Source organism: Dunckerocampus dactyliophorus, chromosome 1, assembly GCF_027744805.1.
Source record: "Dunckerocampus dactyliophorus isolate RoL2022-P2 chromosome 1, RoL_Ddac_1.1, whole genome shotgun sequence".
NCBI classification, from domain to species: Eukaryota; Metazoa; Chordata; class Actinopteri; order Syngnathiformes; family Syngnathidae; genus Dunckerocampus; species Dunckerocampus dactyliophorus.
This window is the reverse complement of record NC_072819.1, coordinates 5181467-5196170: the sequence shown is the minus strand read 5'-3', so window position 1 is coordinate 5196170 and position 14704 is coordinate 5181467. Positions and strand designations below refer to the sequence as shown.

The window sequence follows — 14704 nt, the reverse complement described above, 5'->3', positions numbered from 1 at the left end:
ATGACAGGATGCAACTTTGCCACTTGGATATTTTGTGAGGCGCATGGAGCCATGCTAAGAAGTTAGAAATGCTTCAAGAAAAAAGTGCATCTCAGCTTTGTCATGTAGTGTAGGTGAAAAAGTCTTATTAGCATCAACTTCACTCTTTGCTCTTGTTTTCCAAATATTTCAACTTTACCTTTTATTTTCAGACATTTTCTTCTCGTACTATTATGACTTTATTCCCGTAATATTACTACTTTTTGCCCAACCTGATTTTCCAAAAATGACAACTTTATTTAGTTTTGTTTGTTTCTCATAATAATACGACTTAAAAAAAAACATATTTTTTCTTTAATATGTCAACTCAATGTTACTAAAATTACACACAAAATCTATTTAAACTTTTTAAAAACTTTTTTTCCTTTCCTGCTATGTTTTCCCCCGCAACTATTTCATATTTCTTCTTGTAAATTTTCTTCCCGTAATCTTATGACTTTATTTTTTATTATAACTTTTTCCCCCAACCTGTTTTTCCAAAAATGACAACTTTATTTTGTTTTTTTTGGTTCTCATAATATTACAACTTAAAAAAGAAAATGTGTTCTTTAATATTTAATTGTTATGCTACTGAAACGGCATTATTTCCATCATAATATTAAGAGTTCATTCTCATAAAAATAAGCCTTTTTCTTGTTACAATACAACTTTTTGCTCTTCATATTTTGACCTAAAATTACAGCTGTTTTTTTATTTTTTATTTCCAACTTTCCACTTTCTTTTTGTACTTTTTCTCACTGTAATATTTTGACTTTATTTTGGTAAAATTCACTTTTTCCCCAACCTAATTTTCCAAAAATGACCGCTTTGTTTTGCTTTTTTCTCATAATATTTCACCTTTATGCTACTAAAATGATAATTTTTTTCCACATTATATTACATTATTGTCATGAATTATGACTTGTTCTCGTTAGAACCTTTTTCTCTTAATATTGTGACTTTATTCTTGTAAAATTACTGCTGATTTTTCCATTTTTGCTGAAGTTTTCTTATTATATTTTTAGAATGTGCCGCCGTCCACAAGTGGGCCCCTGGGCTGCACTTTGGACACCCCTGCTGTACACCAATCTGCGGCCGTCATCCGCTTTTCCAGAGTACGTTTCCTGTGACCCAGCATCAGGACCTACTGTATTTACGCAGCACAGTCACCCGCTCTCGCCACTCACAAGGAAGGGAAAGCAGTCTGCGCTGATTTCCCATTCACTTCAGGCCAGAACTCCATCCTGTGCGGCCCACACACACACACACACACACACACACACACACACATGCATGTCCAAGTCAGCTCCCATCCAGCAGGACAGAGAGACCGTACACCAACCATCTCCACACAGTCAAGTGTCCTTCTGTCCCGGGTGCTTGTTTGTTTCATGCTTTTCATTCATGAACGTCCTCTCAGCTCGCTTATAAGCGGTCCCGGTGACAATGTGCTGAAGTGCAGCATTGAACGCTCCGTCGGAAAAAACGGGCGTTCTGGGAATGCGACACTGAGTCAGACAGGAAGTGGAAAGGAAGCTGGAAAGGAACATGAAGGAAGGCGGAACCGCTCACACAGTCGTGTGCCAGAAACAAAAACACTTCTCTTGAACACGGCCCTGCTTTAACTTTCAGTCCATGGAATTCCCTTTTCAGCAGCTTTCATTGACAAATAAAGTTGTTAGTTGCCCTCCTAAAGTTGGTCATGGAGTTGTTACGGGCACAGTAACACCTGGTCCAAGTGGGACGCCATAGCTTCACTTTTGTGTGTGTGGCGTTCTTGGGGTGTTTTCGCAGCACGACGTTAACCTGCAGTCACTTTTCACCCAAACTCTAGTGCGCTGGCGCCAAATCCAACTGACTACTGATCAGTGAAGTTTGATCCTAAACATAAAAAAAAACATTGGTCTCCGGTTTAGCATGTATGTTAGCATTTACTTTATCGCCAGCATTTGTCAGCACATTCCTCCATTTTGTATGACTTTAGAATGATGGACTTTTCCTACAAATGTCAGTCAAAGGTCGGCCGTGTTGCATTTGTATGCGTACTCGTGTACAGTACGAGTACTGTACGTATTACAACACATTAGATTGAAATGTAACGACCAAATGACTGTTTTCATTTTGTACCATCGTGTATTGCATATGTTCCACTCATTTCCAGGAAAAGCACACCTCCAACGTCCTACAAATTGCCATAAAATGACGAGGCACCAATCCCACGCCACTTCGCGCTTTGAATTTCACGGCTTCGCTCCATCCCGGATTTTCAACAACACAGTTTATTCCTTCATAAAACATTGAATATGGGTTATTATTAATCAAGGAAAACAAATGTTATTTATTTTTGGCCTAAATGAAGCATTTGCAAGCATAAAAATGTCTAAAAATGTTCTAAAATCCAAACATGAGGCATTCAGACGCGCGTTAAATAACGTTGTGATGACATGTAGTGTTCTACACTGGTCACTAGGTGTCAGTAATGTTACATTCATGAGACAAAGAAGTACTGCAAGGAACTTTCCCAGCGCTGTCTTGTTTATGTCTTATATGTCTAGTATGTCTACTATATTGGGGAATAGGAGTGTAAAGGTGACTATAGGGGTGTTATTTTATGCTAGCGGGCTCTAATCATGTTAAAACTGTATTTAGAATAACAAATCCAACGTTGCGGAAATGGCCTTATCACGGAACCGATTTAACTTCTGCATGCATTTGGTAGCACTCACCCAACAGGCTTCCTGCTTACATCCACAAAATGAAGCGGAAAAATGGTAGAACCGGAACACGGTTACAAACCAAAATCTAATTTGCTGATTATTTGTCCGTCTCCTCAGTTGTCGTTGGTAGTTAACTTTGCGGCTGACTCCCACCCACAGTGAAAGAGCCTCCAAGTGTCCCAATTAGCCCACTTCAGCATGTTTGGACGCCCCAGCTGCTCCTGTTTGTGTAACTGATGAAATGCTGAATGGGCCTTTTTTTTTTTCCACTAGCTTACATTTTCTCCAGGCGAGCAAACAGTCGATTTTTATCGTTTGCCGCCTTCCTGTTATTGCACTTTTCTCTCTCTTTGTGCGTATTATTATTATTGTGATGATGATCCTGTACAGTGCGTCTGCATGCTGCTGCTGCTGCTCATGTGCTTTTAAATGGAGCAGCGGGAGCTGTTTGCTTTGGCGCCGCCGCTCAAAGTAGCCTGAAATGTTGCCTTTATGCTGACTGTGTCCGTACGTCCTACTTATCCTCCTCATGGACGGTCAAAGTTACGTAGCTCGCTTGGACGGATCATCAGAGCGCGGTCGATCATGATGGCTTAAAAGCCTTCTGACTGCCTTTTAAGACTAACCAAGCATTGGGATGTCATTTTCCATCATTTACTTGCACTTATTACTAGTATTACTATTATTAGTACTTGTAGTAATCGTAGTAGTATTATTATTAGTATTATTATAGTATTATTGCATGCCTCGCCTCTCTCTGGTTTGTGGGTATTTGTGGCGCGGGCACCGTGGGATCTGGTCCCAGCTTAACAATGAAACAGATGCTAATTTGAATCATCTTACTTGCGGAGATTAGTCTTTGATCAAACCTAACACCCAGAGGGGAAGGAAGGAAGGACGGAAGGAAGGAAGGAGAAACGGTAGCCATGTAGGATAAAATGCCGAATACGAGGAATTTCATCGTTAAAAGTGAAGATTCTTGATGGCGGTATTGCGGCTGCAGCTACTACTAGCTAGTCCTCCCCGGAACTGTCCTTCCTGTGTGTTTTTTTGTTGTTGCCGTCCACCGTAAACTAATTCATTGTCAATCAGTCACTGTTTTCCGTCTGTCCCCTCTTAAACCAAGCTAGACCAAGCACTTGCTGTTAATATTTTTGCTGCTGTTTTTGTTTTATGCTGTTGTTCCTTCTTGTTTGCGTTCTCTACTTCCTTCTCAGGTGTGTCCCCTCTTAAAGCAGGCTAAGCCAAGCACGGGCGTCGCTGCTGCTGTTGCGTTGCGCTGCCTCTCCGTCCCCGACTGTGTGACGCTGAGCCAACCACAAGCAGTTTTTGTTGCTGTTCATTTTGAGTCTTGTTCTTTCTTTCTTTTTCGCTGCTGTTATTGATGTTTGATATTTCCTTGAACCTTGATGTCCTCTGATCCAGAACAAATGCTATATTTGCGCGGACTCTTGACCGTCTTGTTTCTGTGTTGCTGTGTTCTCTATTCTTTAATCGTCCCCTCTGCAACCGAGCTAAAACTAGCACTTTTTGCTGTCATTGTGTTATGTCATTGCTTTGACTTTTCTATTTCGGGGTCTGTCCCGTGTTAAATGACACTCTCGGTTAGTGCTTCTGGTTGTCCATTTGTGCCCTCTTGAACCAAACTACTGTAAATGTAGCACCTTTTTCTGTTGTCTTCTGTTATTGCTTTCTGCTACTTTCACTCTCTGTCCCCTTTTGAAGCAAGTTAAAACTAGCACCTGTTGCTGTTGTTGTCTTCTGTTGTTGTTTTTTGTTGTCTATTTTTCAGTCTATCCCGTTAAATGAAGCTGCAGCACGGTCCCCACTTAAGCCAAGCTAGAGCAAGCACTGATTTCTAGTGCTGTGTTGTGTTAGTGCTTTTTGTTCTGTATTTGTTGGTTCATCCCCTGTTCCATGACGTAAAACACTGGCCCCTCTTAAACCAAGCTGAAACTAGCACTTCTTGCTGTTGTTGTCCTCTGTTATTGCTTTTTGTTCTCTATTTCATGGTCTATCCCCTGTTAAATGACGCTAAAGCACTGGCCCCTCTTAAACCAAGCTAAAACTAGCACTTTATTGCTGTTGCTGTCTTCTTTAATTGCTTTTTGTTCTCTATTTCATGGTCTGTCCCCTGTTAAATGAAGGTAAAACACCGTCCTCACTTAAACCAAACTAAAACTAGCACTTCTTGCTGTTGTTTTCCATTATTGCTTTTCATTGTTTTTACTCTTCGTCTGTCCCCTCTAAAACCAAGCAATGTTTTTGCTGCTGTTTTTGCACTCTTTCCTCTTTCCGTCGGTCCACGTGTTCCCCAATCAGGTTCTAGCATGGATCATCGTTTCTCTGTCAATCTTGTCTGTCCCCTTCCAAACAATGTCCTGTCCGGTGGCATCCCAAATCAACGGCAAACTACAACAGCACGAGTATCGTTAGTTGAACTGAGGCGAAATGGAGAGCTGTGCTTGGCTGCCACCAGAAGAGACTACTCCGCTCAGTACAACACCGACATTGAAACAGGAGCGCAGAACAACACTTGAGTTGTAACATTCTTCCCTTCACAAGAGCGTCTTATTATGTGTGTGATTACACCAGTGACAAGGTCTCTAGAAGGCCCTCTTCAAGGGCCACGAGATCAAGATGTCGCGCCCGGAGACAGAGCATGACATTCGCAGACGTCCGTGCCTAAAGAATATGGATGGTGCTGTTATGTCTGCAGCAGTAGGAGGAAAAGGAGCGGGCAGCGGAGCGACCCGGAGAGCCGCTGGCCTGTGAAAATGAGAGCGAAGACGAGCAGTGAAGCCTCGGAGTGGAGATGACGGCCGTGGATTGGATACAGCGTGAGGTCCTATATACGCCTCAGTCATTTAAGCGTGTTTGCTAGCCAAGCCATCACTGATTGGCGGATTTATAACGACTTATTCCAATTCCAAAGGGCTCTGGAGCTCTGACAGAGACAATAAATCAATGGCCGTTTGAGCAAAATTGGTTGAGAATTGTTGCTGGAAGTCAAACGCCTGTCATGTTGTACACTTCGGAATTGGAACAATTGTCTGGAACAAAAAAGTAGCACAAATCCTCAGGGTTCAAACCATCGTCTCACAAAACCACTAAACATCAGCTGTCAGTCCTTAATGAACTCACCAAGCTTGTTTGGCTAGCTAATGCTGAAGCTAGCGTGTGTTGGCTGTGGGTTTCGCCTCGTCTCATATGCTATTGTTATTGTAGCCATTCATATATTCATCATTCATATATGAATCAGAACCAATTTTACATGTACAAATTACCTCAAAAATTGAAATAAGATCAGTGAAATGGATATAAATAGTATGGCAAACGTTTTTAAGGGTTAGCTACAGCTAAAGCTAGCCACATACTCCAGTTCTGGCTAATACTTCTGTACATTATAGCTGTTATATAATTTAAAAACAACACATTTCTTTGTTTAACATGGACAAATTACCTCAGAAAGTAAAATAAGATGGGTGAAAAGGATACAAATGGTATGGAGAACATTGAACGGTGTAGCTACAGCTAAAGCTAGCCTTATACGCTAGTTCTGGCTAATAGTTATGTGCATTTTAGACGCAATATCATTTAAAAACAACCGGTTTCTTTGTTTAACATGGACAAAAATTACCTTAGAAAGTGAAATAACATTATTGAGATGGCTATAAATGGTATGGTGAACATTTTAAAGACCAGCCACAGCTAAAGCTAGCCTCATATGCTAGTTTTGGCTAATCGTTTGTGCATTTTAGGCGTGATATCATTCAAAATCAACTGGTATCTTAATGTTATCCTTGAACTTTAATTTGAGGGCTAAGAGGGCTCAAGTAAACACGTCAAAACACGTAATTCATGCTAGTGACGGCTAACTTGAATGCACCTGCAAGGTGCTATCACTGAAAATGAGCAGGGTGCTCTGAGTCATGCCTTACTGGATAAACACGACATTTATCCCAGGAGAGGAGTCATTCTTCTGGTCACCATGAATCACCTGAGGTCTGGACTCGTTGTCATGATTCATCATTCATTCACCCGTGTGGAAGAATCACCAACTTTCATACGTTTATTTAAAAAAAACAAAAACATTTTAATGTGTCTATCTATATGGCGTTCAGGTACTGCTGACCTGAGCGCACCGGCTGATGCAGTCGCCATGGCAACAACAAGGGGGCGGTGTGGGTGTTTTTGCGTGGACACGCAACAGACGTGCACAAAAGACACATGTGTCGCTCAGTCAAACAAATGTAAATCTAAATGAACACAAGCAGCCATGCACATATAACGCGCACGCGCGCACGCGCGCACACAGTCATCTGTTCCTGACAGCTGCCCCTTGGCATCAAACACTACACAACCCCCCTTGCTTTTTTAGTTGCTCACTTCTTGTCAAGTTGCCACAAACAAAACAAGCGCACCCTCCCGTGACACCGGCTAATTGATTATTAATTACTGATTGGCTTTTTTCCACGCAAAGATGGCAACGTACAGGAAGCTGGAATCACACACTCGACCGCAATGGCTTCGTTTGCGTTGACTTTATTGTGACGCACAAGTGCTGTAAAAATCGAATCCATGATTATATACACTTTTATATGCTGTCCATGGAGGAAGCAGGCGAGCAAAAGGCGTACTGTTTTAGCAAGCTGGCGATCCGAGGCCCCCTGTGATGCAAAAGTGACTTTTTAAAGATGTTGTAAAAAAGTAAAATGTGTCCCACACACCTGTTTCTGAGCACCAATGAGCCCGCCCGGCTTTATAATCTTTTTTTAAGAGAGTAGGCTTCACTACACATCTTTTTTTTTTAAAGGCTAAATGTATCAAACTTGTCCCATGTTTATTCATTTTGAAAAAAATCAAGACCCTCTATTGCAAGCTGTACACCAGGGGTGTCCAAAGTGTGGCCTGGGGGCCATTTGCGGCCCACGGCTGTGATTTTATCGGCCCGCAGCACAGTCTAAAAATGTAATTCAACAAGGAAACATTAAAAAAAAAACAACAGCAAAAATGTGAAAATCAATCAAAAGTAAAAATATTAAGAGAAGAGTTGTAATCTAGCAAGGAAAAAAAAGCCATACTTTCACAATAAAGTAATATTATGAGGGAAAATGGCATTTTAGTAGCATGAAGTTGAAACATTAAAGGTTTTTTAAAATCAAAAACAGTGAATAAAGTTGTAATTTTTGGGTGCAAATTTATAACACAGGAATCAAGTCAAACTATTAGGAGAAGAAAGTTAAAATATTTTGAAAATTATATAAAAAAACACAACAGCAGATTTTTTACCAGAGTAAAGTCCAAATATTAAGAGAAAAAAAATAGAGAGAACAGTTGCAATTTTATGAGAATGAACTTGTAAAATAAGGAAAAATATCATTTTAGTAACAATGTCGAAAAATACAAGTTATAATTAGGAGAAGAAAAAGAGAGGAAAGCTGAAATGATAAGGTTGGAAAATTAAAAAAAAACATCAGAAATGGAAAAACAGTTGTTATTTTATGGGAATAAAGTCAAAATATTAAGAAAAAAAGTCCTAATCGAAAGAAGAACAAAAGTCGCAATTCTACAAGAATACTGGTATTATTGTGGAAAAGACGTGGTTTTTAGGAGCATGCCACCAATATTACTAAGTTTTTCCTGAGCTGCATATACACTAGCTTCTTAGCATATCTCTGTGTGTCCGTTTACAAAATATCAACGTGGCCCCCCCTTGCATCCTTTCATTTTTCAGGATGTGGCCCTCGCCAGAAAAGGTTTGCACACCCCTGCGGTACACAATTGGAGATTTGCAGATGGACCAACGCTTTTTCCCCTTGGGGCCGATTTGGTCCCATCTGACTCCCATAAGCAGCCATACTGTTCAAATTTAATTTAATGTAAAAAAAATGCAAATTTTAAAAAGCAGGCTTCACTACACATCTTTTTTTTTAAGGGCCAATTGTATAAAACTTGGCCAAGTTTATTCATTTTTTTTTAATTCTGAGAGACCTTCTATTGCAAGATGTACAGAATTGTAGATTTGCATATGGACGCACACTTTTTACCCTCTGGACCAACTTGGTCCCATTTGACTCCCATTTGACTCCCATTTGGTCCCATTCATATACTGTAATACCGACATGCCTAGAGAGCCAATGTTCCCCCGGAGGTGCTGAGAAAAAGAGTGAAAAAATGACAAAGTAAAATGCTCCACCCATGAATACCCAGTAAATCTAAGCCTCCTACTACTTGACAGACAGCTTTATAAAAATAACATAAAAACAGGCTTCGCTACACATCTTGAATGAAAGCTCTGCCAACCATCTGTCAGTCAGTGACACACGTGGGAGTTGGAAGATTTCCGGCCAAAGATTTCGCATCCACGGCGGACAAACGAGGACAGGATTGCGGGCCACAACGAGCGGGAAGGTCGGCACCGTGTTGCTGTGACAGCTGGACGGTGGAGAGCGAGGGTAGAATCAACCTCTCGGACTGGAGCGAGTCAGAGAGAAACAAAAGCGCCATTATCTTACATGTGCGTGCGCAAGGAAAAGACAGTTGGGGTAGAAAGGGAGAGCCGGGGTTGCTATTGGATGAGAGCAAGAGGAGGTTCGGGGGAGGGTGTGGGGGTATAATACATAGCAGCGGATGCGCTGGCAGTATTCATTCATTAAGATATAGGTCAAGGATTCTGCCTCCGTGCGCAGCCACTTGTCAAAATCTCTCAAGCTACACAGTAGCGAGTCTGGATGCCTGGAGGAGGGGGGGGGGGGTGTTGGAGTATGGGGGGAGTTGTCTTCTGGGGGTTGACACAGCACTCAGTGGAGCAGCGGCGTGATGTGTTATGATCGTGATTAGCTAACGACAATGAACTTCATCTACGAGCTGGATTACGGACTTCAACAGAGGAGGGCACACCCGAGCTAACGAGGGCTAACCAACAAGAACATGGACAGGAAGTACGACGCATCGTCATTTGAAAAAATGTCCTTATTTGTGAGCAGGAAAATTCATTAACAAACACTCTCGAGGTGCCAAAGTAAGCATGCTAACTTTTCCGGCGCGGGGAACCTCACTCCATTCACTTTACACCAGTCGTCTGGTAGCTGTGACACTCCAACAGTCACATACTCTGCTATCTTTATAATTCCAAATTCCACTCTCTACCTGTTTCCTTTGTGATTCCATGTGTCCCGCAGCCCGTGTAGGCAGCAAACTAGTCGGGCCTGACTCAATTTCGTCCTCTTCTGGTTGCTTCCAAGTAGTGAACTTCATTACAACACTTTAGTTAATCATCAATACGAACGTTGGCGCGATCGACTTTGTTAAGCTGTTAATTCAAAACAATCATTTACAGCCCATTTGGCAGCCAACTAGTCGGGCCTGGCACAAAGCTATGATGCTCTAACATTTACAAACAAATTATATTCACTTTTGAACTTTTTCAAATGTCACTCTCTTCCCCTTTGCTTTGTGTTTGGATGTGTATCACAGCCCTTTTAGGCAAGAAACTAGTCGGGTCTGATTCAACTTCAGCCTCTACCGGCTCCTGTCAAGTAATGATGACTACATAATGACCACGTGGCTTCCAAACGTAGCAGCAACATCATCAACATTTGAATGTTTTACTCCAAAACAACTATGGTTACTATGTGTTTGATTGTTTGCCACAACCTCTTTAGGCAGCAAACCAGGTTAGTGTGACACGACTAGGGATGATGACTTCATTCCGACACAATGGCTTCAAGACATAGCAACTATATCATCGATACAAAACGATAGCGCGAATAAACTTTACGCTTTCTACGCACTTGGATGTTTACCGCAGCCCTTTTAAGGCGCAAACTTGTTGGGCCTGACTCAATTTCGTCCTCTGCTGGTTTTTTGCCAAGTGGTGACTACATGACATCATTAACTTACTTTTATCCAAAAGACAACATTGTTTGCTGTGAATGTGTGCCTTTACCGCAGCCTGTTTAGGCAGCAAACTAGTGGGCTTGGATCAAAGCGATGGGCCTGCAACATTTACAAACATACTATTTTAACTTTTTAACTCAAAACTTCACTCTCTTCCACTTTGCTTCTTATTTGGATGTGTGCCACAGACCTTTTAGGCAATAAACTAGTCGGGCCTGATTCAATTTTACTCTCTAGTGGTTCCTGCCAAGTAGTGATGATTGCGTAATGATTCCATGCACTCAAGACGTAGCGACAACATCATCAATAAGAACGTTGGAATGTTTTCAACTATGGTTACGATGTGTTTGAATGTTTGGAACTTTACCACAGCCTGTTTAGGCAGCATACTAGTCGGGCTTGGCTCAAAGTTATATGCTAAATCATTTCCAGACAAATTATTTTAACTTTTTAACTCTAAATTCTTAAAATTTCACTCTCTTCTTCTTTGCTTTGTGTTTGGATGTGCACTTTTAGGCAAAAAACTAGTTGGGCCTGATTCAATTTCACCCTCTGTTGGTTTCTGCCAAGTAGTTGCTACAAAATCACGTCATGAAATCAACTTTTAATGATCATTATCATTATCATTAGCCAGCATTAACTTTTTATCCAGAACAAAACATTGTTTGGACTTTTACCGCATCCTGTTGAGGCAGCCAACTAGTAGGGCTGGACTTCACAAGTATCGCGATCCATCATGAGCCCATGGCCTCAAGACACGGCAACGACATCACTGATACAAACGTTGCAAACGCTGTGTTTGGATGTTTACCGCAGCCCGTTCAGGCAGCAAACAGACTGACTCAAATCGACCTGTACTGGCCATTGCCAAGTAGTGACTACATGATTTATACAAATGTTTTCAAGCCCAGCACATGAAAAGCTATCCGGCATGACTTTAGAAACCGACAAGTACCTGATAGCATGATCTACTTTCAAAATAAAATGCCTAAAAAGAATCTACTCCACAACAAATCCAAACAGGGAGCTTGTTAAGCAGTTTTTGGGTATTCAAAGAAAAAGAATATCACCTCCAGCGTTGCCGACAGACCTGCGTAAAACGACATGCTGCCTCCGTGTGTGATTTCTCCTAATAACATCCATGCTAATTAGCATGAACCGAACGAGCTCGTCATAATCAGACCAACGCTGCGAGCCCGTTTGTTCTCTTAAAACGCAGCAATTTGCGCCCCTGTGGATGCCCGCCGCTACTAAACGGGCAATAAAGTAATGACGCTGATGTGCCGCTCTTATAACGGAGACGAGGGTTTGATTGCACGGGGCAGAAGGATTAATATGCTCGCCGTCCGCCCGAGCAGATGTAACGTTATTTTCATGCAAATGCGAGGCAATTTCGAGGGGGGGAAGATGAGGTTTATTTTCTTTGGGAGGCGTTGCGGCCGAGAGATTTGTGGGCACTTCTGCTGAATAGGACAGATGAGGCTGGACCGCTCACGATTTGCTAACTTTGGCTCATCGGTTGCACGTTGAAACGGCGTTCTTTAGCAAAGATGGAACCATATATGGTAGCCTCCAAGGTGAGCCAGCAACCAGGCAGTGTCTTCAGCAGTTTCTAGAGCGCCAGTTCACACCAGAAGACACTTTACACAACACGCACACATTCAAGACCTGGACCCCCTACTAGCAAGCACTTTGGCGACAGAGGCGAGGAAAAACTCAATTTAACTAAAGAAAAAAAAACCTCAAGAGTGATGGTAATATATGTTTTTTGAAAGTATACTTAAATACATAATACAAATAACTGATATATTTTTATTATTATAAATGGCTTTTTTTTTTAAAGGTCACAAAGCGAAACTAAATCAAATTTGAATAGTACAAGCAATTTGGAAAACTTTACACAAGTCATTAAAAATAGGCAAATATTCAAAAATTTAAAGTACCAAACATATGTACTCCAATAAAATGATGTAATGTATTTTTAAAATTATTAGAAATGTATTTATTAAAAAAAATGGCTACCACTTCGCAAAAAAGGCATTCTATTTTTTATAATGACATTCAAAACATTTTTATCCGATTTCATCAATGCTAATAATGACATTCGACAAATTTAGCAGATTATTGTTGAACGGTTTGCAACAAGAAGCCCACAATTTAGCAAGCGTTCACGCTAATATAGCATTACATAGTCTAATACTGTACATACAGTATTATAATTGGTTACCACTTTGGAAATAAAAAGCACGCACATTTTTGCTATTTTTAAGTACTTTTAATAGATTTTTTTAAACACGTTTTCATATAATTTTCTCAAGGCTAGTCATGACATTTTAGATATTTTGCAGATTATTTGTTGGACGTTACCGAACAGTTTGCCACAAGAAGTTAAGTGTTCATGCTTAATATTATATATTCTCTTAATATCAGTTATAATTGGGTACCACTTTTTTTTTTACAGTACACTAATGAAGTATTTATTTCAAAAAATATTTTTTGAAGTTTTATTATTAATGTTTTATTTAAAAAAAAAAATTAATAAATAGATCCAGCACACGCATGACTCTAGTGTGGACAAGCGGTATAGAAAATAAATGAATAATAAAATAAAAAATAATTAATAAATAATAAACACCGCAACCCTAGTGATGACAAGCGGTACAGAAAATGAATGAATGAATGAATGAATAAATAATATATATATATTTTTTTTTTTTTGTTGTTGTTGCTATTGTTGAACGATTGCAGAACGGTATTCAACAACCTCACAATTTGGCAAGTAGTGTCGAGCGCATTATCACACTTTATATTTGATTTTTTTACCACTTTATTTTTAAAAAGTATCCTAATTATGTGTTTATTTTTTCCAAATTATTTTAAAAATAAATCCAAAAATGTAAATATTATTTCATGACGGTTAATAACGACTTTCTGGGTTGCTGAACTGTTTGCAACAAGCAGCTCCCAATTTGGCGTGATGAAGCTCATACCGTATGACACTTTCATATACTGTACCGATGCATGGTCATGTAGGATTCCGTACATTCACAATGATCTGCTCACTATTTGGCCAACGTTGTCGTCATCCATATTCAATCATAGCAGTTTTATTTACGCCTTTGTTGCCAAGCAACACCTTATAAAGCCTTTATGGAGGTTTAATAAGTCAACCACAACATTTTAGGAGGGTGTATGACTTAAACACGGCGCACGGTTGCATTGTGCATGTGCACGAATAATATTGCATGCATTGTGTGCAGCGGAACTTCCACGAGGAAATGGACCAGCACGTACAGCAGCCAATGCAGTCGTGCGCGATCGTGGCCGCGCACCGTGCACACATTGTTCCGCGGCGTAACACGGAGCTTCTCAGGCACTGTTCACTCACCTCCTAATCCCGAGTGTCCCGCTATTCCCTCGCCTATAATCCTCCTCCTCCAGCCCGGGACGTGGGATCTGATGTTGGCGGGAGAAGTCGCATCCACACCGGTCCAAAAAAATAAAAAGTGTCGCCCGGTCCGGTAAGTCTCCTGTGTGCTTCCGTCCGCCCACCTGTTTTAACCGTCATTCATTCATGCCGCCCCCCATCCCGGAAAAATGTGGCAACTTTGGCAAGGTCGTGGTGGGAAAAGATCAAATTCCGTCAGTGGTGATGATGGCGGTGAAAAGTCCTCCGAGGGGACGCTGCTGCTGTTGTGGGCATCGTCGGAGCCGCGGCGCGCCTCACTGAGCCGGACTCACTCGGACGCGCGGCTCCATCATCGTCTTCATCATCATCATCATCATCACCAGCAGCGTGAGGGAGGTGCGCGCGCAACACATTCCCTCTCTCGCTCTCTCTCACACACACACACACACACACACACGTATTCACCCGGCACCTCAAAACTCAATAAAAGGATCAAGTAAATATTTATGGACTAATCCCTTTATTTGTATTGTGAATAAATGTTCCAAAAATATCATTAATAGTCTAAAAATACATAGTAGGAGCAGATTATTTGCATACATGTTTCCTGTGTTGTTGTAATTATCTGGTGATGCCAATAAGTAAAATAAGTGTTTTT

The 14704-nt window shown here is 40.9% G+C and overlaps 1 protein-coding gene across 1 annotated transcript in view; it reads right to left on the bottom strand.

The window, feature by feature from the left end:
* Positions 1-14413, bottom strand: part of plxna2 (plexin A2) — a 231996-nt gene extending 217583 nt beyond the window's left edge. Inside the window, exon 1 of the mRNA XM_054783875.1 lies at positions 14026-14413. The gene's annotated coding sequence lies outside the window, so the exon portion shown is untranslated. The remainder of the gene's footprint in view (positions 1-14025) is intronic.
* Positions 14414-14704: the final 291 nt, after the last annotated feature.